This window comes from Mizuhopecten yessoensis, unplaced genomic scaffold (genome assembly GCF_002113885.1).
Source record: "Mizuhopecten yessoensis strain PY_sf001 unplaced genomic scaffold, ASM211388v2 scaffold10441, whole genome shotgun sequence".
NCBI classification, from domain to species: Eukaryota; Metazoa; Mollusca; class Bivalvia; order Pectinida; family Pectinidae; genus Mizuhopecten; species Mizuhopecten yessoensis.
In genome coordinates, this window is record NW_018408548.1 from 610,129 (window position 1) to 637,348 (window position 27,220).

The following is a 27,220-nucleotide window of genomic DNA, read 5'->3' on the forward strand; positions in this document are numbered from 1 at the left end:
GTTTCCGATAAATGGCCTTACGGAAATTGATGCTCCTGATATCAGGTTAACCTATGCTTCCAATCGCATATCTTTCCTTAACTTAAATCTTACAGTGTATACACTGTAGCGCCCACACCAGACGATTTTGTACTCGTGACTTTGGACTGTTTCTTAGATAATAAAGTTTTCCTTGATTATCATAAGGTGAAATTAGTACTTATATTATCTTTCTAACTTTATATGTATTCCTGTTTTCAAACTTTTCAAGGAAAACGGTACTGTTCTTGATACCAGTATATTTGGCGTCACGTGGATACAGGCACGTGACAGATGCAACGACGTAGGTGGACATCTAGCGACTTATTGTAGATTTATACACTTAAACCAAGCAGTTCAAAAGTCATGAGTACAAACTCGTCTGGTGTAGGCGCTTCAGCGTATAAATCTACAATACCAATATTATTGCTTTAAAGCAAGCAGTGACAAATTATTGTTAATTAAGATAACTATATTTTGAAACAATTTTGTATTTAATGAGTATGTATAATACATTTATGCAGGCTTGCAGAAAGTACTAGTTGACGATGATATTCAGTACAGATGGATCGATGGATCGGCCTTGACGTACACTGCCTGGTAAGTGAAAATTTTGAAACCATTTAGATAAAGTTTCTTTTAGGCAACAAATATACACCCATACAATTATTTACAATGTATTTGGGTAAAAGCAAAAACTTGATATGTATTATAGTGTACATGTAAAAAAAAATTATTTTCATGAATAAGATTCATCAGTTTGAAAACTGAATACACAAGAAGTATCAAACATTTACTTTATACACATTTTTTTCCCATATTAAACGCATCGCAACGATTTAAGACCGACTGGTCCCTTTGTCAAGCTACGACTGAGAGGGTGATTTGACCTGTTTACCTGAAATTGTATATTTTTCATGTCACTCGATCAAGCACGTTTTGCCTATCGAAAGAGAACGTATATACACACTAAATCGCATAATAAAACTTTGATACGTCATGAATAACGTTATTATTTAAGGTACAAAGATCCAATCAAAAGGAAGTCCCAACCGGACGGTTTATACAGTGAGCGATGTACGGTCATTCGATTGAGTAGCATTAAAACGATAGATAACTGGCACGACATTGCCTGCGCCTACAACCAAATTTCAAGTTACATTTGTGAGATGGAATCTCTCGTCGGTTATCGAGGTAAACTGTCAGTTATATTGTATCCTCTATATACATACATTAATATCAATTATATTGTATCCTCTATATACATAGATTAATATCAATTATATTGTATCCTCTATATGCCCCGTTTCCTATATACATATATCAATATCAATTATATATTGTATCCTCCATATATTTTACATAGATTAATATCAATTATATTGTATCATCTGTACATATTATTGGTCCTAATAGGTGGCAATTTTCTCCTCTATACATGATTAAGTTACAGCCGAGATAAAACCTAAACAAATAATTCCTATGGTTTTGTTGATAACAATAAGTAACGAATGTTTTGTAACTTCAAAGTACGTACAGTGAATGCAATGATTACTGAAAAAATGGGAATTTTCGCTTTTTCGTTTTTCGAATCGAGTAAATTAGCGTGAAAATATCTACACGCGAATATTTATTTACAGATTATAGAAATCATATATAAGTAGAATATTGCCAGCGCGAAAACTTCCAAGCCAAGAAAAGTTTAAAGAGTCACAACGCGAACATTTCGACACGCAAAAATGTCCACGTTCACAGTATTGCACAGAATATTTTTTTGTGACGTCATATTATGACACGTGTGCATGTTACTCTGTGTATCTGACTAACAGCATTTATTTGTGTATAAATCATTTCTGAATTTGACAAATAAAATCAACGATGTTATTTCCTTCTCAGGAATCACCACTATAGATATTTTATCAAGCACCTTCTCAACAAAACAGTCTAACTATTCAGTGTTCGCATGCTCCGATGGCGAGTTCGTTTCGCGAGCATTTATCTGTGATGGGCGCCCAGATTGTCGGGACAAAAGTGACGAGCTCGATTGCGGTAAGTGGATTGTTTTCCTGGTCGGAAGTAAGGTCCAGAGCATCTGGTGCCTTAAACACGTATCCAGGTACATAATCAGATAATACTGTCATCGTCCTGGAAGAGTTGTTTGGAAAATAAATAAAGGATCAGCTTGAATTTGCTTCTTCGAGTTAATTTCAACCACTTGTCTACTGTATACAGGCATTGCATTACAAAGCTTAACTGATTTGGAACTCTTCTTTGTTGGAGATAAAACGCAGAACTCTGGGATTCTCTATCGTACACAAAGAAACAAAAAAAGATCTTTAATAAATTCGTCATATTGTTTAGACAACATTTCGTATAAAAATATGTTCTCATCGTCCCCGAAATGTCTATAAAGTCATGTTTTTGTTTTAGTTGTTATTACAAAATGTTACCTAGACATATTCGTAAAAGTACGACTTCAAACAGCGTTTACGTCAGTCGTTTAACATAAACATTAAAAAGGTAGCGTTAAGTGTATCAATATCATAACATTTATCTATGTTTGTTTTATAGCCTCGATTGTAAATTCCTGTGCGTCAAGTCAGTTCAGGTGTGCGGATGGACAGTGTATATCTCTAACACTTTTCTGTGACTTTATTGTACACTGTACAGACGGTTCAGACGAAAAGTCATGCGGTAAGAACCTTCCATATTCAAGGAATAATTTATGATTATATTTGAAATAAATCAGTCTTCCTCTATCTAAATTCACAAAATAAGGGTTTGTTCACACCTGTCCCTTTGTTCCAACTTTTTGGCTCCTAGCATCACCAATGAGTCCTAGAAATTTAAAACAGCTTTATGATGTTGTGTAATTCATTTCTGGCATGCTGTAACTATTACAAAATCTTGAAGGTGCTATTACGTGCAGGTGTGTGGGTGTTACGTTATTCTTTTATGTCATCAAAATCTTCAATATACATTACATGTGATTATATATTGATTGTAACAATATAATCGATTTAAATGAAAGTAGTTCTTTTACTAGTGGAAGGATATTTATTTTCCATAATTTTAGTATATGCGTCATGCAAGGAAGGTGAAAACCGGTGCAGTAATGGCCAGTGTATAGATAACAAGCTTGTCTGTGACCTGAAAAACGATTGTTTTGACGGATCCGATGAAGACAAATGTGGTATGTAAAAGGGACTATTTCTTCATCAAACGATTTTAATCAATGTCCTCCACTGTCTATACAAGCACATGATACATCATATTATATATTTAACATTTTGTTTTAAGTCAACATATCTGTCGTAAAACTGTGGTAAATGAATGAAAGAATACTAGAAGAGGTTATAGGTATTTTAATATTTTGGTATGATATTGGTTTGTTGATAGTGACAAACATCAATTTTGAATAATTTAAAAAAACACCTTATATAATAAACAAACTCAATGTCACTTGGAAGAGATATCAATGAATACCTTATGGGTTAGCTACAAGTCGACAAGTTTAAGTGTCATATGGGATGAACGAGAAAGTTTGAATTATCTTTGTCTCAAGGTCATACCGGTTTTGCATGTTTCAGTTTCAATAATTACTTAGTGGAATACGCGTATTTGTAATTTAAGAATCATTATTGCTTGTAGAAACACACAAATAACATCCAACATAACTGACTTCCTAGAAGATTATATTAAACATGAAATTTGGAATTGTTTCACCTTTTGGAAGCGTGCAAATCACTTTCAACTGAGCTGACTTAATAACATTGTGTGTATTAAAATAAAGTATTTGAAATATTATCTTCCTATTAGAAGAAACGTGCAAGTAACCACTAACATTACCGATTAAAATCCTACATGTATGAAATATTTAATATTTTTTCGTTGAAGACACGTGCAGAGATCCTAATTTCCTTTGCTTTGACCAGACGTGTATAAGGGCGTCCCGCCAATGTGATGGAACAATAGACTGTAGCGGACTTTTATATGAAGATGAAAATCAGCAATGCCAGCTCAATGTCCAGTCCTCTTGTGTGTCACTGCTTGGACTCGGCATCAGCGAGGACGGAGAATATCTGATTGATTTCGGAATGAAAAGTATGCCCTATTTGCACAAATGTTCAAATCTTATTCTTGAAATCTCAGAAGTTGTTCATTTGAAATAAATGTTAAAGATTAAGATTGGTGTTTTTTGAATAATGTTAATGCAGTAAGTGAAAATGCAAAAGTTTAGATTTACTCATGAACTTTCCCTAGTTGTCTGGGCCAAATCTATTCAAAAGGATTTGCTGGGGTAGAATAGGAAATGTCGACCACATGAAAATTCATAAAACTTATAAACGCTATTGATATTCTGTGTCATCTTCTCAGTGAAGCATATTAATATTTCTTTCACACTTTTAAAGTATTGTTTCGGTGGAAACCTATTTTTCTGTGCTAACAATCAATTTTTAATATAATCTAATTTAAAAAAATTGACGTTATTCTAATTTTTTCATTGTGACGTCAGATCATCATACGCTTCTTAACCAGACAATTGTTTTTGCAGGGAAAAAACCCCAGGTACATTATTCGAGATGAATATTCGTAACAAAAATGTAAACAAGTGAATTATTGGGGATATGTTTATACAGTATATATCAGACATACATCAGTTGAAGAGAGAATTGACTTACTATTGAGTTGTTTCTACTTCCACTTAATAAGAAGTGCATGGAGATAGAAGAGTGTATATGTAAATCCGAGTCCATGTCTATTCTAAGGTCCAATGAAAGTCGAGTGTCAGTTCCTTGCCATATCAGAAAACAAGAATGTGGTGAGAACAATCGTTCACCACGACCAAGAGGAAGAAGTTATTGCCAGACTGGAGACCACGGAGAGAGATATTGAATACAACATTCCTATGTTGTATATTGATCAAATCAAACGGAACAACTTTTGTTATCAGAAAATCAGCTACTCTTGTCACATGACATTCGATAGAAATTTTGGCTACTACGGACGAGATAAAGTATGGCATGTTTACGATTTCGAAGGTCAATCCAATGGAACATGCTCTTGTCCACTCTTTGAGAGGTGTGACACACAACTACCTAGGTAAGGAGATGGCAGTGTTACAGTTCAGAAATACTACACAAAAATCACTTTTAACAAATAACAGTGTGGAGGAATAACAAAACTAAACTCTATCCCATTGACGACAGCTTTTACTTTTAGGAGTTACACAACTAAGTCAGTTCCAAAAGATGGTAGTTTAATTTGAAAAATCACAAAACCAAATAATTTCCTATAGAGGATATCGTTAATTTTGAGAAATCTCAAAACCAAATCATTACCCATAGAGGCTAGTGCTTATTTTGAAAAATCACAAAAACCAAATCATTTCCAGAACTCAAAGTCAAAACTGTTTTATCATTTCAAATAAACTAGTATTTATTTATTTAATTTAAAAAATATCTGCAAAATAATCTAAAGAGTAGGAAAATAATGATTTGAACGTATGCGTGTGAACTTTTTATTAATTTAGTAATAATTGAAATTGGAATAAATGATCGGAATAGTACAAATATTTTCCGGCATGAAATATTTAATATACTCGGTAATTGTGTTGAAAACCCGTGTTCTCTCTGAAATTCCAGACATGAAATTAAAAAACAAATATGATTTATTTTTGTGTGTTAATAAAGTGGTATTTAAAAAGAAATAGGGTTTCTCATTTATGGATGAGACCAACGGTCCCTCTCTATGCCTGTGTTTGCTCCAACATAGTATGTAATGGTATTTTGGCTTTGCAGATGCAACTGTACAGCTGAGGCGGAGGATTGGTATGAAGCTGGCATCAACGAAGTTTTTCATGACACTGGCATCATATATTCCGCTTCAGTTTTGCCAATAGAACATTTTGAGATGGAGTCGATTGGCGGAATAGAACCATATACTTCCTTTACAGTTGGGCCTCTTATCTGCGAACATGGTAAAGTCACACTCATAGTGAAGTATTAAAACTAAAAACTGTAATAACACATAATTCCAATAAAAAAGTATCACATGCAATGAAGATTTTAAAAGTGACACGATATGCTATTAAATGTTTTATTAAAGGTGATGATTAACTAGAAAAACCTCATGATGTTTATATAAATATCATAGATTATTAACTGTGATGTTTTGATAGAGGAAGCAAAAAGAGTAATACAACATTGTAAAAATATCGATAAGAGTCATACTCGATACTCCAGGGGTCACGCTTACTTACGCTCTCTAGAATATGTCACGGCAAAATTAAAGGCACAAGGCTAGCTTATTGACGGTCTCGGTTAAAATTTATCTTACCAATCGCTGGGCTGATACATATCCTTTGAGGATTACAGAGGAGCGACATCCTTTGATGTGAATAAAATGGTCGAACTGTTGTTCTTGTATTATTCACAAAGTGGCACACACTGAAACTTCGTTTTTATCATGGAATATTCTCAGGTTGTAGAGAATATAAATGAGCGTAATCACTGGAGTATCGAGGATGCATTTGAGGATGAAAATGGGACTGAGAAAGGATTGTTGCCTCGTTATTTTTGAAAGACAGGCATATAACTTTTTGGGGTCAGTAAGATTTGAAAAAAAGGTATTTATAAAACATCAGTATGTGATTCATACTTGATATCAATATAATTTACGCTAATTATAAGTCTTTGATCATATCAATTATGACACAATTTCCAGAAGGTTAAGAAATAAAAGAAATATTAATTGACATTGGATTTTCAGAACAAGAATCGTTTTCCAAGATTTTTAGATGCCGCAGCGGTATCTCTGTAGATAATGGACAGATATGTATTTTGGACTATGATGAGTACGGTGAAATTCGAGGCTGCAGCGACCTCTCCCATCTGGACGATTGCAGTGAGTAAAACCTGAACATATATTTGATATATTCTTTTTTCACGAAACATCTTTACATTTTTTTTAGTTATGATGATGTAAGATGACTCACAAACTTAATAATTCACAAACTTTTTAAATGAAAGCTAGTTTTCGACAGGCTTTACTGAAACCATTGCAAGGAAAAAGAATTCAAGTCAATTTCTTTTTCAATTCTTTTACACTGTAAAATGAATATCACATTTTTCAACGATGTTTCAGAATCGTCATATCAATTGCACTGCATATTGTTATACTATTTTATTGCATTAAATATGTTAAGATAAAGATATGTACGACAGCAAATAGTATCATAGCACGTTCGGAGGAAAGTTTATTCAAAGGTCGAATATGAGAATACCTTCGATGAATCTGTACTTCAAGGTCAACACCAAAGTCATTGTCCTGTTTATAGGCCAATCACCGGGAACATATTTGTCCTTCATGCGTTTTCATTGTGAATGCTAGAAGCCAAATACCAAATATTATAATATCAATTAATTACAAGTTGTACAACGAGAATTGCATTGTTGTAGGTACTTTTGAATGTCCAGTAGACTACGTCAAATGTGGTCAAGGTTACTGTATTCCAGTTCGTTACATTTGTGATGGTGTGTCTCAATGCGCCGGCGGTGAGGACGAGGAAAACTGTGGTGAGTTTTCGTGATGTTGTTATCTAGTCTATCTAAAATTGTCCAGACTGAACTACTAATTGTATCTATCCCATCATTACTGTTTCGTTCGCTCATCCAGGCTGGAATTTTGATGATAAATATTTTTCTTAACCATGGAACTGGACGAAAGTAAAATTAAGTTTTACTCATACACACGGTAAAAAGATTATATATATTTCAAACTTAATGATTCAGGGCTTTACTATAAAAACAGCTAGCAGATTATATCTAAATATTTTATACACTTTAGAGTGCAACTAATTTTAGGATTAAGGCAAATTTTGCTTTGCTGATAAAACTTAAAAAACATATTTATCATTACAATTGACCCCTTTGCAGATAAAACCTCTCGAATAGGTTCTTAGAAAGGGAGAATATTGGAAACAAAATAGTCGCTTAATACAATAATAAATATATAGTATAATTCGATATTATGACAATTCTTTTTTTGTAGACCGATCTTGTGCTGGCTTGTTTAGCTGCCATGGTAACAATGTCTGCGTGAGTCAAACTCAGGTGTGCGACGGTACCAAACATTGTCCAGAAGGAGACGACGAGGCGTTGTGTGACATAGATTGTCTCCCGGAGTGTGTCTGTAAGGACCTTGAGGTGTCGTGTACCAATGTTTTATCCAGTCAAACTAGCAACTTTACAGTGAACAGAAACGTCAGGAAAGTATCTATCAGAAATTCTGACTTTGCAGCAGGTGTACCGGTATTAGAAACCTTCATGTTGGTAGAGCTGGACTTGTCTACAAACAAAATATCACATCTTACTCCAGAAACGTTCTTTAACTTAAATAACCTATATCACTTGGATTTAAGTTACAATGCACTTACTGTACTTCTACCAAATACATTTAAAAATCTTCGCCGGCTTATTTCTCTCAATCTCGAAGGAAACGTGGATCTGAAATTCATTCAACCTGAGGCTTTGCTTGGTCTGGCCATGCTACCGATGTTAAATCTAAGGCTCACAAAGGTACACACGCTTTCGGCTGGTACTTTTGTCGGATTGCGTGATATGAGGATTCTTAATCTTACAGGAAATAAATTGGAGGTCGTTGACAACAATGCATTCTCTATGCTAAATGATCTTGTAGTACTAGATCTCAGAGGAAACAAAATAACAAAATTTTCTAATGGGATTTTCAATGGACTTTCAAGCTTAGAGAAACTTTATACAGACGCTTACATGTTCTGCTGCTTAAAACCAAATACTGTGACTGATACGAATTGCCTACCCTACCAAGACGAATTCTCTTCTTGTTTAGATCTCATGCGTGAGGATCATCTCAGAGCATTTATTTGGATCATAGGGATATTTGCACTGATTGGAAATGCAGGTGTTGTCATATACAAATATGTCTTTGACCGGCGAAGTCTAACAAAAGGTCACGGTATTTTGATACTAAATTTGGCCATTACAGATTTCCTCATGGGCATATACATGCTGATCATAGCGATTGCTGATTCCATTTTCAGGGGACAATATATATGGAACGACATATATTGGAGAAACAGTATCCCATGTAAACTAGCAGGAGTTCTTGCCACCATTTCCAGCGAAGCTTCTGCTATGTTTCTTCTCCTAATAACAATCGATCGATTCGTGTCAATGAAGTTTCTGTTTGGGCAATATCAGTTCAGCAAGAGAAAGATTATGTGCGCAAGTCTGGCAGTATGGGCATTTTGTTGTGCTCTCGCAATAATTCCTCTATTGCCCATCTCCTACTTCTCTGGTCAATTTTATTCCCGGTCCGCGGTGTGCCTGGCACTTCCTCTTACACGGGACAAGCCAGCCGGATGGGAATACGGTACAGCAGTTTTCATCCTCTTGAACTTCATGATTTTCATCGGCATCGCTGTTGGCCAGATAATGATATACAAGGAAGTATCTAGCTCTGACAAGGTACTGAAGTCTCAGAGACGCGTACAGGATGCAGCCATTGCTAGAAGTCTCTTCCTTGTTATGTTCTCAGACTTCATGTGTTGGTTTCCACTTGGAGTCATGGGTAAAGTATGATCTTTAAAATATTATTCCACGTCTAAATATGGTAGATGGGTTTTCCATCCTCATTGCTATATTTAGACTGGGCTTGCATTTATGATGTAACATCAGTTATCATAATAGCATAACTATATATACACTACCTGTGTTATTTATTGTTATACTGTATACCTAGAAAGTTTCGACCAGTCAAACAACGGAAGTTAACTCGTACTAAATCGCCACAAATCTAATATATGCGAATATATATTTATTAATCTGATATTTGATGTGTTTTTATACGTTTTAAAAAGGTAATGTATATCAAATTATAGGAGGAGTTCTCATATTAGTGTGTTTACTGACCCTCGGAAATTGCGATAGATAGCTAGCAACTCTCCAGCACGCACCATCTATAATAATGTAAAAACTCTTGTGTACATATTATGCAACGTCATCATTAAATATAGCGCCATCTAGAGTCTGTTTCTGAGTTTATTGGTATGACATATTTTAGCCTTTTGACGACAACAATCCTTATTTGTTTTGCCAGCGCGTCTTTTATTCTGCTATTTTGACTATTAATAATGTTTTGACGTCTTTTGGCCTAGCTTTTTAAGATTGATTATTGTATGATATCTGTTTACATTCAAAAGTTCTATTCTTACATTAATTTGTGGTTTTAATGTATTAAATGCCATTTTCAACATCAATATACATTCAGTTGCATAAGTCGCAGCAATAATGCACGTTGTCATTACAACTTTAGCTAAAAGATACTAACATTGGTTTTTATCCTTGAATGATTGAGATCAGCTTGATTAAACTTCAGTAGATTGACAACGTTTTTTTTCATTTTTTAACCTATATTTTGAAAATATGAGTCTCTCATGTATTTTATCAAATAACATGTATGCTCGATACACATTATTTCTCTTCTTCCTTGGAATGTTTAATGACAAAATTGAAGGCTCTGATTTGTACGCGCCACCTTGCGGATGATAAAAGTACAATAGCTTGATTCCTTTTTGTACATCGATATAATTATGCGGCGGAACAGTGGTAAAAGTGAACTGCTTTGTAGTCGGATGTGGCTCCTCAGTAGTTTTAAAAGGACAAATATCATCAGTGAATGGTCAGTATTTTATTCCCGACACAAATCAGATCGCTTACCGCATCCCTTTGATTTTGTCATGACATATTCCATATTCCATTGAAGAGAGATTTTGGACATTTTTAACGCTGGTGAGATTAGTTTTTTTCCTGAACATTTATAACATTCGTGACAAGTTGGTATGTTTTCGTTCTCACACAATTGTGGCTTGAATATATGTTGTTTGTATCAATAGCAGTACTATTTATTTACAGGTCTACTGGCATTTGCCGGAAATAGGATTTCCTCCGAAGTGTATGCCTGGACAGCTGTGTTTATATTACCGATCAACTCTGCCCTGAACCCCGTGCTCTACACCTATTCTGGTATCAGACGTCAAAAAGTAAGTAGCAAAGCATTTGAAAAAAGACACATGTTATGTAGGTTATCCTCCTTTCTTTTTTAATGGATACGTGACGTCTTTCCTGTTATTTTAATATCTCCTCTTTTCTTGTTATTGTTTTTGCCTTCTTTATCGAACCCAATTTAGTTCCGGTTTTGTTCTTACGTGTTGAAACTACGTATACTTTCTGTTAATTCTCTTCTTGTTCAACAAGACGAATAGAGGAGATACCAAAAAAACAACTGAAAAAAGATTCCTCTATCTCTAAAATGGCATCCTGGTCAAATGTAGAGAAAATGTTTAAGATGAAACTAACATTCTTTTATATCTATCTTTTTTTTCTACATCTTCCATTAAAATGATATATTTCCGATGCATTTCATATCAAAGTTTAAATGCAATAAAGATGTGTAAAGACATTATGAGTATATATTTAACTGATGAAAGACAATACTTAAAAGTTAATTAAAACAATTGTATAAAGTATAGTGAATATTTATGAATGCAAGAAGTTTAATGTTTATCTACACGTATGTTTGTAAAAATCAAGATTTTCTGTATCATTGTTTTGTAGAAAAATCTACCAATAAGCTCGAGGAATATGTTCAATCGCTCTTCGTCATGTAAGTTACCTGGACATTAGTTTGGAATTGTGTAGAAGAGCATTTAGAATCATACTAGTGATCATGGATAAACAATATATATATATATATACATTTAAGGACGTGCCAGGTTTTGGTGACCCGCGACCCAGTGGTGGAGGGCTAGAGGTAGCAGAATGTCAGACGTTTTAACCACTTGGCCACCGCGGCCCCCGGTATTGGTCATGTAGCACTCACTACTTTTACTTTTACTTATAATTACTTTTTGACCGTTACTTTCTAATATATGAAAAACTTTTTATCACATCGCTATAAAAAAGGAAAGAAATTTCGGTCTGAAATAAGTTGATATTGATAGCGTGTGCATCTATATTTAGCGAGACTTTCGATTGCTTCTTTCTCGTCTATTTTAGGACGTTAATGAAACCTCTTGAAGTACATATTTATTTTGCACTTTGTGATTTAAACATCATGGTCTCAAGAATAGTTACAGTATGTAAGACTGTTTTTGGGGAGATTGGTAGCCCTAAAAATGGCCGTTTTATGGGTTTCTTGGTCAGGTCTCAAGTCCGTGTTTAACTGAATCCGTAAAGGGTACTTCCCTGCCATCAAATGCATAACTACAAAATATACTTTTTTTTAAATCTTTTATTAATCAGTTAGAAATGTGTTCCTCTGTTCAACAGCGTTTGTTACTCAATATGCCAAGTGGATTGACATTTGCAAAAGTGACCATTTTATCATTGGCGCCAGTATTTCTTGTCATGTGACCCTGCGGGATTACATGCAGACGACGACGCCCTCCGCCAGACGCATATATGAGATTATATCTGACTTGATGAAACATCTGACTTTTCTGCATAAACGAAATCTGGTTCATGGTCGTTTAAATGAGGACACCGTAATTATCACCATGGATCGTGTAAGTATGAGAAAAATGAACATAAAATGTTTTCGGTGTCACCATCATTATAATTTTCTATTTCCATTGGGTGTTTAGATGAAATGAAAAATAAACATATAAGTAAAATAAAAAATGGGAAAATACATGAAAAAAGCAATGATTATAATAACCATGGCTTTCAGGATCCCTTTACCATTGCCAAAACTGTAACTATCCATTGACAATGTTTTCCCCAGCTTGATTATGGCTTTTATAAAGAAACTATACATTGCGTGTTTTAAGAGGCAAATGGACCAGACCAAGGTTCGAACCCTGGACCTCCGATCATTATATTGTAACTCTTAACAACTGAGCTTCATGGTCAATGGGATCATTTGGCACTATAGTTATGCCCAAAAGAAAATAAAGAGAAACTTATATATATAACTTCAGTATATTTCCCTCATATTTACCCGAGGTGGGACAGGGATTCTTAAATATCTAAACACGGATTATAAGACATTCATGATCAAAATGACTGCGATTGGGTCCTTAACTACACACAGAAATACGTCTTCATGCACATATAAACATGGGATATGAGACATTCATGACCAAATTACTGCAATTTACAACAATCTTTTGTATTTCATCGATGTGCAGGAACGACTAAGGGCATACAGTCGGATTGACTTGACCATTGTAGAAGTAGAGGATAAAGATGGAAGTGGGGATATGGAAAGTTTCGGACAACTGACCAGATCATTACTTCGATGGTACCAGAAGGCCCAGAGATTGACAACTGACCAACATGGATGTTTAGTCGAAAGAAAAGAGCAGAGACATGGACATTTGCTGTCAAGTGACCTGAACAATTACTTCACTGGTACCAGAAGGCCCAAAAATTGATCACTGACCAATAGAAATGTTTAGTCTAGATATTTACGCTTCGTGTTATTTATGGTCAAGATATCGTAGGTCTGCAATGTGAACTCAGAAGTGAAGCGTTAAATCAAGATTTGATGTCATTATTGTAAGCACAGTTATGTTTTGATTGATATTGTATAAAAGAATATATTATGATCTGCAATTTAGTTCAATGTAAAATCTACTTCAGTTTGTTCCATGTTAGTTGTTCGGAGATAACAGGTTTACGGAGAATTTAAATCATTTGAAAAAGCCAAAAACTAACCATTTGCGAAGGTGTTTTCTTTGTTTAATGGTGATGACTAAAGCCATGGTAGGCCTGAAATCCACAATCATTTATAAGTTCACAAAATGTATTACGACAGAAACACTGTTTATCTATAATGATGTTATTCGGCGGTAAAGTCCTTACGTGTAAGTAATTGATTGGTTAATAACATAGGATAATGGAACGATGTTTTCTTTTTCATTTGTTTGTTTGTTTGTTTGTGTTTTACGTCCTATTATAAGCTATGGTCATTTAAGGACGCCAGGTTTTGTTGGCGGAGGAAAGCCGGAGTTCCGGAAGAAAAAACACCGACCTACTAGCGACTGCCACACGTAGGTCTCAAACCCGTGACCCAGTGGTTGAGGGCTAGTGGTAGCAGAATGTCAGGCACCTTAACCACTTGNCGAAGAAAAAACACCGACCTACTGCCAGTACCTAGCGACTGCCACACGTAGGTCTCAAACCCGTGACCCAGTGGTGGAGGGCTAGTGGTAGCAGAATGTCAGGCACCTTAACCACTTGGCCACCGCGGCCCTACTCTTGTACAAATATGAACATATATATCAACCGTATTAAATTAAATATTTATATTGTTTTACTTTATCAAAATGATGATGTAGTTGAAATCCAATTGATACCATTAGGTATAAACGTTTTTTTTTTTTTTTAATAATATGTATGGTTCATTGGTTTATCCAGATTAAATTGCTATTGACTGCTTGTATGTTGTTTTGCTTCTAATAAAATCTGCAGCTTTGATTTTCCGAATTTATTTGTTTGTAATATGATAAGATATTTCTTAAAATGAGGATTTTTGATGCAACAGTATCTCTTTACTCCGTTCCACTGGTAGTTACTACAGAAGGGGTGGATACGTCATTATAAAGGCACCTATGAGAGCCATTGCGTTTTTCTCATGACGAAGTCAAAGGCCCATAATTTACTATTTGATTTATTGACCAATCATAAGGCTGACGATGGTACCTGTTATTTGAATATTATCCAAAAGCAGCCAGTTTTACCGTTACGCTGCCGTGCGATTTATTTTGTTATTAATCAAAATATTGCTATGAGATTACAGGTATGAAGTATTCTGTAACAGTTTCCATACTAGTCAACAAATATCATCCACAAGTTGGTGCACTTATTGACTTCGGTTCTTCATGAGAACTCAAGAGAGTTTAGATTTAGAAGACATACAAAAGTATGAAAAGTATTCTTCTGAACTGTTAGTTATTTCACTTCAGTTGAATAAGTATACCAATAATCTGATAATCTTAAGTTAAAATAGCGCTTGTCATAACTAGTTCTGTAAGGTTGTTCTTGCTGTGTAGTTTTTTTGCGGATTGGCAATATTGAGATACTTATTGGTACAGTTGTCAAGGCGGAGTTCTTTGTAATATTTATCGTAAGCCTATTTACGGGGTATCTTCCGTTAAGATGATTAACAGACCCTCAAAATATGTATATCAAATAAAATACACATAAGAGAATTTACAGTATTTTGAAGGCAGACACTTCAGTTATGATTTGGTCGAAGGCCTTGTGGTTAATTTCAGTCGATTCAGTGCTTTTATAAACGAACATATGTTTTTCTTCCTGGTGGACAGCAATGAAACAGTATCATCAATGCATATTTTTTTGATAGTAAAATTTTAATTTACAAACTCTTTTTCAGTAATAATTTAACTCAAACTTGTAAATCGTGCCGAAAGCCAGCAGATTTTTTTATATTCATTTTTTAAATTAAAAACTATTTAAAAATACAATGCATATTCAGATTGATTCAATTATAATTGCAAATAAATACGATGCTTAGTAACATACATGTTTAATGATGAAATCATATAGTTATTATTTTTATATACACAATAACTACCCCATAATTAAGTACATTGAAGTTAAAAGTAAAAAACTGATAAATGAATAAACGTATTTTTTCATATTATAATCAACATTGTGAACCTGCACAGATACCAAATTATAGCAATGTCGTTTCATATTCATACCTATGGACATTGACATTTCACTTCAATATTGGATAAAAGGCTGGAATTATGTACACTTAAATATAGTATCACTTATAATAACCCCGGTGATATTTCCTATGATGGGATTTATCAGTACATCTAGAGAACAAACAACTGAGACAGATAATCGGTCAATTTACGAAAACAATTATCATTACTCATCGTCGTATAATCCAGGCCATAGCATTGTTAAACAACATGTCCGCTAGGATGCTGCTCTTGCTGACGTTCGTGGGATGCTGCATGGCAGGTAAGCTTGTCACACGTATAATAATAGTATTTGCCATGCATTGTATATTGTGTGCATGTGTCGTTTACTCAATGAAGGTCGTGACATCAGAGTTCTTGTACAACTTTTCCGGCTTTCATAAAGATACATTGAACTAAATTTAAAACTACCCTAGAACACTTTTTGTTTCGGATGTTTTTTGTAAATAGCACAGTAAGTGCACTACACAGAGGTTGAGCTTGGATAACAATGCCTGTAGTTGATTATTCAAAAACAGCTGTACTTGGTCATGTAGATTTGAACTTGAAAGGCCGTATGGTGAGAGATGTCTATGTGTGAGACTTGTGTGAGACTTTTTATCGTTAAAACTATTTTCAATTCAAAATCTCCACACGACATATAAGATACTTAATAAAAATTCCATTTGCTTGTACAAGGTAGATGGCTTCTTCCTTGTCTTATGTTCATTGGATACTGACGATACCAGCAATAGAACGTCTGTATCCCAATACATGTATGTTGTGAGAGGCAACGGATATGGGTCTCTTGCAGAATCAGGAGTTTCTTCCATGTCTTCTATCAAATTGGTCTGCAACCCTCATTTCAACATTTTAGTATCGTTTTTGGTTCTTTTCTTTTCTGTCTACTTTCTATCCCATCTACTTTCTCTTTAAGGGGGAGTCTCCCTTTGTTACCGTCTGGCTGTTGCGAGGCCGTTAAACAAATAAACAAACGAACATTAACAAACAAACAATTCTTTCTGGCAAAAGCCCATGCTAGATAACTGGCTTCTGAGATACTTCACGCTGTATAAAAGCGTTATCAATCTTGTTATAGTTAAAATATAATATTCAATGATTAAAACAAAATCAAATAAATGACAAAATTATATTTGCTAATGTATTTTGTATCCTCATAAATGTTCATTTCAATCGTAAAAACGTGTTTGAGCTTTAGATTTTTAGGTCATCTGAGACAAAGTCTGAGGGGCGGGGCCAACAATGGTCAAATTGACAAAAAAGATCAAAAATCTTCTTCTCACGATCCAGATACTGTAGAGTCAAATACTTTTCATATATGGAAGGGTCTTTAGGTGCTTAACCAAAATTGTGAATTTCATGACACTGGGTCACACGTTTCCCCCTGACTTTACTATAGTTTATATAGGGAAATCACATTTTGGACCAACATTTGTTTAATTTCCATTTGAAGTAATTCAATTTTTGTTAGCATTATCAGTTTTGGATAGCAGTTTGATGGTATGCACATTTCAGCCCTGACTGATCCCCAGGGGCTGATGGGTGGGGCCAAAAAGGCTTGAATTGACTGAAATTTCATATATCTTCTCCTCAAGACCAAGATATGGTAGAATCAAATACTCTTCATAGATGGAAGGGTCTTAAGGTGTTTTACCAAAATTGTGAATTGTATGACCCTAGGGTCTCACGTTTACCCCTGGGGAAGGGGGGGGGGGCAAAATGTATTATGGCTTATATTGGCAAATGATACTTTGAATATTACATGTTGATAACTTGATTGGAATTATAACCCTTAGTTGACAGTTTGATACTTTGAAAATTTTAAGCCGGCTCTACCCCTAAGGGCTGTAGGGCGGGGCCCAAAGGAGTCAGTGTGCTAAAATGTCTTCATTTTCCTTGTTTAGAATCAGAGGTGCTAGTTTTTCAGTCTTAAATCTGTATGCTAGATATTGAATAAGGTGGGTTTATTGTTTATTGTCACTTTGAATAATATTTCTGTTCATGTTTTAAAAACAAAAATCAACTCTCTGTATAAATATATCAGAACTCAGGTGACCGTTAAGGCCCGTGGGCCTCTTGCTAATCTACATTTTGTATCCGAATCTTGTATTTATGGACAAATGGTGATTACTATATACTATGTTCCCAATATGCATAGTATGATGTCCTTTGATAACTTGTCACGTTCTCCGAACATTTTCACTCTTTAGCTTTACTTGATGAACAAGATGTTGACACTAGAACCGTTGACTCCCTTCTCACCTACCTTGACCACGAGATGACCTCTGACCTCTCCGACGATGAATTTATGCATTACATAGTGACGAACGCTACCATTAGCAACGAGACATACCATGTCATCGAGGAGTCGGCTGGCTGATCGGACATTTTCGATTGTCCACGTTCGGGAGTACCAACTTCTCCTGCCGGATCTCCACAAAAAGGCTACTATATTTCAGCTGGCCTTCTACGTAAACAATGCAGGTTTGTTGTTTTCAATATAGTTTGAATTGCAAAGTTCCGCTTGAAGGTTCAGTCTAAAGAATATAATATCACCAAGTTATTCTGATAGGAATGTGTCAAGTTCAAGTAATATGAACATATTGGAATTCACATTTGTTTTCAATTATACAAAGAATTTTCTAAAGTTTTCTTTTCGTTATATACAAATATTTAATCAATTGTATGATAACTGGTTAAAATCATATTTAAAAAACTTCAAACTTAATAGTTTATGATTTAGAGTCGATGTCATCGATGAAACACGTTGTGTAACAGTTGTAATGGCTAGAACGTGTTTTTCTTTGTTTTCTGTTGTTTTCCCTACGAATCCACTTACTGTTCCAATGCTATCCTTGTGTGTTGAACATGGGGAATATTTCCCCTATATTACCCAGGCTAATTCGCTTTCTCTCTAGATACATAAAGGAGTTGATGTCATGTTACGTGCAGTACGATTATACAGACTGTCCGTACGTGACTGGAATGATAAAACAGTTAACCCCAGTGTACCGGTACATGTGTAGGGAACCCGGCAGGACTGGTATGTATCACACTTTGGTCAGAAGTACGGCTACCGTGACAGAATACTTAAAAGCTACAGTTTTTGTGTGTCTGAAACTTTCGTATCTCTGGTCGAACGTCGCGGTCGGTCGGCATGGTCGCATGCGCATTTGCACCAACGTTGGTCCAACAGACGATAACGCAGTTTACCATTGTAATCAAATATGTGTATCTGAGACTTTTGTATTTCCTCTTATGCAACAGAATATTCGCTTACTGTAGCTCTAGTTGTATCTGTGGCTATGGACGCTATTGCAAACGGAAAATTGTCACTGAGGCTTTAGATTCATCACGACTGCAATCGAGTTAGTGACGTTTTACAGTTTTAGTTTTACCACTGCAGTAACCGAGTTCTATATACTCCAATGATATTAAGTTTGTCCAAAGATGTTCTCCATAATTTCCAATAAAAAAATGTTATGTAAAAACATGGCAAAATTGACTGGACATTAGGATACTTTCTCCATGCAAAAGTTTAACTGCTTTTTATGGCAACAATACTGACAAATGCAAATAAATAAAGAAACAGTGATATGAAATCCAATTAATGGTTTTAAAAGAAAGATCATTCTAAAAGATGTTTTAATTAATACATTTCCGGTTAAAGAGTGTATTAAACGAGGGCGTATTCTTGAGGGTAAACGTGTGCTAGGATAATCGCTGTCGGTGTGAGGTTTAATACAAGCTGTTATCTTAAACAATGACTGCAGCAGGTAAAAAACTGTTTGTATTTGTAGAGATCCTGAATTTTCTGCCATGCGCCAACAACTATGATATCCAGGTTAAGATGTTTGAGACTTACATCAAGTTCGTGTCCGCTATTTGGATAATAGTCAACTGGCCAGACCCCGTAGAGGACGCGTATAACACTATGATATGCAGGTAAATTAGTACTTATCTTGTTTATTTTACTACACACGTTTTATAAAGTTATTTCTTGAAATTCAACTTGAATAATAAGCATCCTGGTTTCAAAAACTCAAAAACTTGTCCGAGTTTGTTTCGGAAAGAAAAAGCCAAAATAACAAAAAAGCAGAAAAATTACAAAAACCCATAACAAATATTTCACTGTTTTAGCGAGAATAAATAAAAAAAGTCTTAATCGTTATGATTAAGTATATGTAATCACGGATTAAGTTCAAATTTTAGAAATTGTTTACCAAAATTGTATTATCTAGAGTATAGTTATGTTATTAATTATTTAAAACATTTCTGATTTATCTTCTTATGTTGGTGTCATTTTCTGACCTTTTGCTTCCAATGATAGTAACTAGCCGTGAATAGGTATCTCAGTGTGTTAGGTCTTGCCGAAATAATAATCACAAACCAGGTTGATATCATAGAACAGTCTATCAATGTTTATAATCGTGTTGAATTGCGGCTCAACATAACCGCGAAATTCGTGAAAATAACACGCCCGAGAAAATCAGATCGTGTATGTGAGCACATTATATTGTTTTGATTACTCTATTTTCAAGAGCGTTTTTTGAGTTCAAAAGTGAAACAGATGAATCCATTGGGGAGCATTGTAGTGCAGAGGACGTGACCACGTTTGGAGAGTTTTATTCAGCCATGACGTCGAAGATGTTGTCAAAACATTCATGCGATGAGGATCATTTGAATCACTAAGGTATTTAACAAAATGTATATACTATTTTGTTTCAAAAAGTCATTCTTATACTGCCTTTTTTTTAAATCCAAAAAACTATCAGAACATGGAAATTTATAATAAATGATGCACGTTATTTAAAGCCGGAAATAACTGGCATATTTGATATATAATGATCATAAAGATTGTGACATATATATTGTTAACAGTTAGTGATCACTCAGTAATCAAATCAGAAGGATTAGAGCTGTAAAATCCCAGTCACTTGAGCGTTTGATTAATTGTCTAAGTTAAAACAGGGTGTCCCTGACAAATACGAAATCACGTCATACCAACTCCATGTTTTCATTGCTTGTATGCAAATTGATTAAACCTAACAAAAATGACTTTGAAAGGTGTCATCAATACTTGTATACCTATAAACTGTGTCACAGAAAAAAAACCGTGTTCAAATCACCAGCCTTAAAGTACATCCCAAGTTCAAAGGATATTGATACGATTTATCTCCCCTTCTACGTTCTCATTCAAGGCCCGGTCACCATCCACCGTGCGTGTTTTTAGTCCGTACGTTTTTTGGGGAGGCCACGGCCGCCACGTTTTTCTGAAAACGTGGGGACGGAGTGGCAAGAGCAGGGAGAGGGTACGTCAACGCACGTCACTCGCACGGTTGCGCAAGGTGTAAGTACGTGGCCCGGACGCCACGCGTACGTTGCAGACGTGGTAAGTGAGTTGTACGTGCTTACAACTTTGCTTACAACGTACGATCTCCGTGCGATTGCCACGGTATCGTACGGAGGCCGTACTTACACGTGCTGCTCACGTACGATGCCAAATTTTGCCACGTTTTCGCAAGTAGACAGCACTTGCAAGTATGGCGGGTTGGGACCACGGCTTTACGCGATGCTAGTGTTACACCAATGAGCAAAACTGGGGTTAAAATTGCATTCCTGATGAAACAGGTAAACACACTATTGCTAGCTTTTATCGTATGAATTTGATTCGAATGTTGGAAGTGGAATTTTGTGACTGCTTTTTATTTACATGTACAATGAAGGAAAGAAGGTATTGGTGGACCGCAAAGATGCGGATTTCATGAAAATTAAATGAAAATTAAAACTCGAAAATTTTATTAAATGAAAACAAATGAAAACTGAATGAAAATTAAAAAACGTTTTCCTGGCAAAATAGTGTAAGTTTTATTTGTTTCTTTATTTTTTTTCTGTACCTCTGACGTAGTATACATAAATCATTAAAACGCAAAGAAAGATCTAAAACATCAACTTAAACGATAATGATAAAATCAATTAATTACGAAGTCATGAACCGCTGACGACATGCTGTTAACAATTTATTATTTACAATTAGTGCCATCTATGAAAAAACGCCGACTGTGATAGCTTTAATTGTGTTCGTAAATTAAAAGAAGTGGTAATGACAAAATCGATACATTACGGAGTCATTAAACCACAGTCTCCATATTTTGTTTACGTATTTATTATTTATATAACTGCCAAGAAAACATAATCGATAAGAAAACAAGGTAAAGTTGGAACAATCATTACAAAGAGAGCGTATGACGTTGATTGTAGGTGGTTTGTTTAGCGTGTTGTGTAGGAGCTATACACAAAATATTCTAGTTTCAACTGCCTGCCATTCAATGTTCAATTTATAACAAGATACATTTACGAATAAATTAAATCTGCCTTTGAATGAATAAACCCGGGTGTTCGATAAGTACAGGTATGTATACAGTAGAACCTCGATATCGTGCCCCTCCTCATTTGCCACCAACATATTTCACTTTTTCTCTTTTTTCTTTAGAAATCCTTTATATGTCCTTCCATCGATTTATGGCCAAACCCCTTTACAATGCCAAATTTTCGCTGGACAATGGGTTGCAGTGTAAGGAAGTTTTACTGTACGTTGAAAATTTGACAACCGGCAGATAACGGCAAAAAGTAATTTACACAGAAGGTGAAAAACGTAATTTTAACTCGGGTTTTTCGAAGGGTAAGCATCGTCTGTTTCATCGACTATATCCGTGATATAAATCTGAGTCGAATCCGAGTAATGTCACATTCTCAATGAACGAACCGGGGTAGTAACAATAAAACCATAAGGAACTCATACGAGTATAATAAAAAACAATGTCGATACTCAAATCGCGAAATTAGGAAGATTCTTTTTCAATATGCATCTCTCGAAACCCTGGCTTGAACGTTTGTCCGTCAGAGTTCGACATCTATTACAGAAATTGTTATGTTTGGAGCAAGCCCATGGATATCGATTCACCTGCGACATGTAAGACTATTTTCTTTTTTATTGCAGTTATTAATCAAATTGATGAGCAACAACTTCCTCTAGTGTTCAAAACAAAGAAAGTCGTGGAAAATGATTTGGTGAGGCAGCGTGAGCGTAGCCGTACCTTCCTCCTGACTTGCCGTAACAAACTAGGGATGAATCCGTCAACACCGCACCGACAGACGGATTTTGTATGAACTTGTTTACATATATTCATGACTTCTAAGTCACTATTTATGGTCTAACGGAGACGCCGCATGTCTTCGAAAGTCTAGCGCAGCATGCGATAGATTTACGGAGCGAGAAAACAAGTAACTGGAACATATATTAGAAGTATCTTGTGTACTCTCGTGGCGTTATTTAGACAAAGCTGAAGGTCGTTTGTAAAAAATGTGCCCTTGTAGAATCTAAATTTATAGGTTGACATTTGGTTAGACAGTTCTCGTGAAAATTGTGACGTCATCATCTGGTGACCATATGGTGGTCATACATTTTAATAGAAAATAAGGTCTCTAGATGCATCGTAAGCCGATCGCATGTTGACATTTGCGACAGATTAGATTGCTGACATTTTGTATGTCAACTAGGTAACAGCCGTAGTTACATTTACTGTGATAAAAAGTAAAACAAATCGGGATATTTCTCATAAACTGTAACGGTATACTTTTTTTGTTAAATGTGCGTAGTCGTAATGTAGGTATATTGAATGTATTCCGTTCAATCTTATATCAGATTATTTCCCGATTTACCAATGTTAAGTTCATACCTCAGTGGGCAAAGTAAATATAATAACGGGATTGGTTTATTTCCGGATTTTCCGTATTAGTAACTCGGCGGTACGGCCATGCCTTTGATATTTCTCCAATGTTTATTTGATTCTGTGAGAGCTGACATTATGACATTAACCAGAAACTTCTGTATCACCCACACTCGATGGATATTCTGAGGAAATGAGTTTTTATGTACAAAATAAATTACAGATTCTGAAATCATTAAATAGAAAACTGCATACGAATTGTCATTGCAGGACAAATTCATTCCAGATCGAGCTTTTCCAGTCATTTTTTCTCTTCAATTTTATTGACGGTCTGTGTTCAACCAAGTGCCATGCTGCTCTTTCGAAAACGCATACTTAATCTGACAAGGAAAACGTTATAAAACGAATTACTTAAATGGAATTGATTAAATGGCAAACAGGCGTTTAAATTGTTGCGACGTTACAAATTATACACTGCATTGGACAGCCACGGGTCTACATGTCATCTGGTGACAGAAAACACATGACTACTTTACAATTGTCGTAAAAATTATTGTAGGAATATTCTGTTGCCCGTAAAATATAACGACTGATTGGTCAGGTTTTCGGAGTCGAGCTAATTTTATCAATAACAAGTAAAACTCAATTTAAGTGGCGACGTGCATTACAGATAGCCTGGGTCCTGAAGACATAAAAACATTTTTTACGAATGAAACCGGGACAGAAAAGCACAAGACGAACTATGAAAGGGAGTAACCGGTAGAGTTAAGGACTTCCCACCCTTCGTAAAACACATTCCAGTTTTTCTTGTCGTATTTTCGTGTCGTCATTTCCGTATTGCATATCGGGCATTCCATTACCGTAGTGTAAATTATAGTATTACCGGGTAAACAAAAGTACACGTGAGTGACGATGATATGTCAACACCCGATAATCACACGTACTTCTAAAATAAAGCTTATGATAGAAAGACATAAATTAACTCACAGGAAGACACTGACATAAGATCAGACGACTTTTAGAAGGTCGTATTTGAGGCGCATGGGATGCAGACTGATGTGTTTTGTTTACCAACCTCACCTGTACATTGTACGTATCACGTGCTAACAGTAGTTCACAAGCTCTTGGCCGTTACGACTTTTGTTGTCGAGCGAGTTACGCTCTGTCAGATAAATCGTTTCACAAATGCAATTACAATAACTCTGTGAAAATATTGGTTTGTAAAATATCAAGATCCCTATAAAATGCAAGTGCATGTGCGTGCACGTGATAACGGCATACCATGCGATAGCCTATGGTTACATATGTACATGACATGTAAAAGAGGGCTATGGAATGATGTCCAAAGTGTACATGATTTAGAATAATTTTGTTCCATAAGAGAACAGTAACTTGACAATTAAATATAGTAATTCAATTTATTTCCGTCGTTTTTTGTATAGTAAAGAAAATAAGTGTCATTGTATAAATATATCCCTCATCAAAAAGTTCTGATCGTTTTCAAGGTAGACAACTCTCATCAGGATCAAAATTATTGTAAAATGTAAAATAAATGAATTTTAAAGACTTTGTGTGTTATTTGGTTCAATTTTTCACTCTTTTTGTATGACACTATGTGTCCTGTTTGCTTTAAGCTTATCTTTAATAACTTTTATCCATAAAATTTCAATAAAAAACGCTTTTTGTAACATGTTGTAGATATTTTATGATAAATAAAATATTTGTAGGGTTGATTAGCAATGTTTGTTTTCATTATTTTATTGTTGTAATAGTTTTGAACAGTACCACACACTCAAAAAAATGAGAAAGTGTTGAATTTGACAAAAAAATATTTTTTTGGTAAAAAATCCAGATTATCAGAATGCTTAGATTTTCATAAAATCATCTCTACATATTGACATAACCATAATGTGAAACTTTCATTGAATTCTGCTGGCTAATTGCGAAAGGGTGGAGCCACCTTAAGACGAGAATCATATGATATTCTTCGAATCTCCGTCGTACCAATATCGTTCAAACCTAGGTCGTTAAATTATAAGTTTGATTTGCAATTGACCTTAGAATCTGATTCTGACGTCATAATTGATTGCTCCTCTGACGTCATCGTACTGTTTCTTTACGCGCGCCATCTGTCATACCTAAGGAGGTGACGAAGAAATTATACCCTGGGGATGACAGTGAAATCTAAAAGAAACAAGACAGAACATAATTAAGTGAAATGTGGGAGAAAAGGACATCAAATTTCACACTATATATAATATCATGACACTTTAATCTATATAGCAAGAACTTGTTTAAAGGTTTAGATCGACTTTGTTGAAAACATATCATATGCTATACCCTTATCGGCCCATCAGCACTAATAGGATCATATGCGTCCACATGGTAGAAAAGTTCTGAACGTCAGGGGCATCAAGAGGAACAACGAAGCATACAAAATGTAGATACATCAGATGGAAATGAAATCTTATAAATCTTTCTTTTCGAAGTAGGTACAGCAGATCTACTTGTGGTTGCATTATTTTTTCTAACTTAAACCACAGAAGGAGTTCTTCGATTCTACTTGGCGGCGAATTTAAGCCTTGTATTTTTTTGCATCGGGGTACAGCTAGTCTATGTTTCCCTTTAGTGAAAGAAATGTTTATTTTTCCGCCAAGAAACTGTAGCTACCTTTTCTCAGTAAATGATGATCCTAAGTGGATGAAGTTGCACTTGGATGAGAAGTGTACCTTTTTGTAATACGGTCATGTTATGATAGAACGGAGTGGCTATGGACACAGCTTAGTTTATATTTTCCATACCTATATTAAACCATGTCATATAATGAACGTCTAGAGACATTAATTTTCATTTGAAGTCTGCATAACGAAAAGCTAATTCCGCTGCAATGTGTAATGACACACGGTGGATGTTACTGAACAGTTCTGAGAAAGTCGTTATTGGAATTCTGTAAAATTTATTTACGGTATATTTTACCATTGGGTATATATAATCGTTTTATCCACACTTACACTACGGCTTAAGGAGGCAATTGTCCTTCTTGGTTAAAGGCTGTGTATTTAAATACTAGGACACAGTTTGACATCTGTGAAGCCAGAGTACTCAAAACAGGACTCTTACGGGAAAACTGCCGCAGAAATTGGAATGACAAGCGAAGAAGTGTTTTCTATCTATGCGGTTTTCATAATGCGATACTTTTATGTCAATTAAAATGTGAATCAGCTCAATTGGCAGCTGATTATGGTTACATGGACTGTTTCAGGTTGGAAATAACTGCAAAAACTTTCTTTATCAACATGCCATACGACGTTATTTATTTGAATATTAATTTCAGACACCTAACTGATTCTTCACAGCTTACGTTAGTTTGGAGACGAAATTAAATCATAACCTCTTGTGACTTATGAACTATAGGTAATTTTACTTACATTGATGCTCCTTTCTAGTTAAACCTATTCAACAACCCAGGTGATAATGACCCTGATAGTATTTTGCGTTCTATTTATCGAACCACGTGTCAAAAATGTCATCTTGAAAGAGAAAATAAACGTGGACGATATCTATTCATGTAAAATTAACAAACCTATTTGGAACTGTCGCTATGGAATGAGATACATCAATATCAACAAAAAACTGTCCCGTGTGCGTACAATTACGGTAATACCAGGACATTGGCAGCCGGCAAAAGGTC

At 35.2% G+C, this 27,220-nt stretch overlaps 1 long non-coding RNA gene across 1 annotated transcript; it reads left to right on the forward strand.

Annotated features, from left to right (window-relative positions):
- The first annotated feature begins 15,982 nt into the window (after positions 1–15,982).
- On the forward strand, positions 15,983–24,651 carry LOC110460611. Its single transcript, XR_002464034.1, has 6 exons — positions 15,983–16,061; positions 18,010–18,283; positions 18,718–18,842; positions 19,600–19,744; positions 20,341–20,492; positions 22,800–24,651. It is a non-coding gene; the product is annotated as an uncharacterized LOC110460611 (long non-coding RNA).
- Positions 24,652–27,220: the final 2,569 nt, after the last annotated feature.